Raw genomic sequence first — 2,939 nt, forward strand, 5'->3', positions numbered from 1 at the left:
AGCGAATACAGCGGGTTAAGCAATGTTGGGTAAAGTTAGTACTTGGATGGGTGACTGCCTGGGAACACCAGATGCTGTTCGCATAACGTTCTCCCTACGTGTCAAGTGGGGGTTGGTGGAGGATTAGTGCCCCTCCCTGTAAAACAATTAACTCTAAGCCCTTGGCCACCCCGTTTGGGATACATGGGCATCTGGCAATGTAATGAAAAATGAAATATATATATATATATATATAGATAGATAGATAGATAGATAGATAGATAGACAGATAGATAGATATATATAGATATGGTCACCACATTGAAGAGACTGTAAGAAGAATCGTAGCAGGTCCTCGTACTAATCATATATTTAGCTAGATAGGTAGGTAGGTACGTGCATTTAGATCAAATATTTCATGACAGAATTGTGACAGACAAACAGATAGACGCGAAATGAAGTGCTGAAGAGAGTGACTAGGAAATGTTGCACTGAGAGAGAGAGAGAGAGAGAGAGAGAGAGAGAGAGAGAGAGAGAGAGAGAGAGAGACAGACAGACAGACAGACAGACAGAGAAGGGGGGGTAGTGGGATGCCTAATCTCCAAATGAGGTGGGAAAAGAGAGAGGGAGAGAGAGAGAGAGTAGTGGGATGCCTAGTCTCTAAATGATGCGGGAAGAGAGAGAGAGAGAGAGAGAGAGAGAGAGGGGGGGGCGGGGGCAGTTCCAACAAAATAAGGAAGAGAGGGAGGAAAGGAGAGAGTATAGCTGGGGCGCGAGGAGGCGGAGAAAGACATAGTGAGACAGAAGGAATGCTGTTACGAGACAAGCGTAGAGGATGGGTGAGGCAGAAAGCAGACGGGAGGAAGAATGATGCTGTGGGTGGGGGGGTAAGAAACGAAGAAGGTGAGGGACAGAATATGAAAGCACTTTGTGATAGAATTAAGTAGTTATGGTTTTGAAATTTAATAGAGTTAGAAGTGAGGATGAAAGGAGGAAGGCAAAAGGAATCCACTAAACAAAAAAAGAAGAATAACTGAAGTAGATAAGTATAACAGGTGAGAAGGGTCGTGAGGAGGCAAGGAGAAAGATGAGGGGAAAAAGAGAAGAGCAATGGAAAGAGGAAAGTGAAAGATCAACTGGGTTACTACTGTACAGTGGAGGTAAGAAATGCGGCTATATCTCTCTCCCTCTCTATGTGTCTTAATGAAGGAGTCAACTATCGCACGAAGGAACTAAATGAATTGACAGTTACTTTCGTAATCCGAAAAAAAAAAGGAATTTAAAGTCAAAGATTATCGGTACGTGAGACATAAATTCTTTAAATCTTTTTACTGATGAATTAAAGGGTAATTATCTCTCTCTCTCTCTCTCTCTCTCTCTCTCTCTCTCTCTCTCTCTCTCTCTCTCTCTCTCTCTCTCCTATTCTGTGTATGTTCACTACAAACACGCTCAAAGTTCGGATATTATATTTTCATTGATGTGTGTGTGTGTGTGTGTGTGTGTGTGTGTGTGTGTGTGTGCTTCTATCCAATTTGACTCAGATTTTGGTGGAAATATTGAGGGTTAGCCAAGCGGCTGCCTAAATGTTTTAGAGTAATAAACCAAAAGTCACTTGTAGAAGGTCAAAGTTTATCAATGCCAACTTAAGTAACATTTATCCAATTTAAACCTAACATGGTGGATGGGTTGAAGATGAAGCAATAACCAAGAGATTCTACTTTGCAAACAATCAGTCAGAGGTTAAGTTCACAAGCCAAGGACAAAGTTCGACCCCTGTGTCTGTGTGTGAACTATATGACTAATTAGTTTTTATCATATTAGAATCAAACTTACTGGAAATGCTGATGATCAGAAAAGAAATTGGCTTATTGTTTTTAAAACAATAGGTCAAAGGTCGGGAGTATAATATTTTGAACAAACAGTTTTTATCTGATTTAGACCAAATTTTGTGGAAGGATATAATACAAAGACAAAAAGACTTGACTGTAGTAAAATTAATCAAAGGTTTAGGTCACACAGAAAGGTCAATGGCCAATAGTGATGTCAAACATTTCTGATCAAAATTAGACTAAACATGATTGAAGGGTTAATTTTAAGGTCACAATATCAAACCGTTTTGATTCGATTTTGAATCATACTAAGTGGAAAGATTTTGGGTTAGTCAAGGATGAAGGGATTTGATTTTGAGGACAACAGGCCAACGTTGAAGATCAAGGGACAAGGTCAGCTCAAACAATGTGGATTTTATTTGGACCAGTGGGTGAAAGTGTTAAGGATCAAGCAAGAATTAAGTAACTACATCAGCCAAGGAGGTTGTGTTTTTGCCGGCGTTCGTTTGTTTGCTTGTTAGCAGGATTATTCAAAAAGTTATGAACGGATTATATTGAAATTTTTAGGTGCGGTACGGTATCGCCTAAGGAACAATCCATTAGACTTTGGTGGTGATCTGGATCATCATCCGGATCCAGGAATTTTTTAAAAGGATTTTCTACCACTGCGGGATAGTGGCAACTTCAACATTATTGCTTCTCACTTGATATATAATGGCTACAATGTTTCCCCCAAAATTACAAAATAACATCTCCTTCAGATCTGTAACACACTCCACCTTGGCGGAGGTTTGCAATCTGTGATTGCTCTTGGCGATTTGTGAGCAATGGGACGCAGGTCAAAGCCACAGGACCAAATTAAATGTTCGATGTTTAAACCAGTTGGTAGGTGCGGGTGCTATGTACTCACTGAGTGCTCCTTCTTGTAAATACATTTTACACATGAATATAGATTCTTGAATATCATAATGTATAATTTTTTTTTTTTCTTTGGGGGGGGGGTTCATTAGATGCTACTTTCGCAACGGCACACACTTCTTTAGGTTTCCTAACCAAACGCTCGATATTAGGATTCTACAGGTTATACTGCTCCATTTCATCCATAACTCCTTCACTATCTCAGCATCCTGA

The sequence above is a fragment of the Coenobita brevimanus genome, chromosome 57 (assembly GCF_032717465.1).
Source record: "Coenobita brevimanus isolate Jiangsu-jjx chromosome 57, ASM3271746v2, whole genome shotgun sequence".
In the NCBI taxonomy this organism is placed as follows: domain Eukaryota; kingdom Metazoa; phylum Arthropoda; class Malacostraca; order Decapoda; family Coenobitidae; genus Coenobita; species Coenobita brevimanus.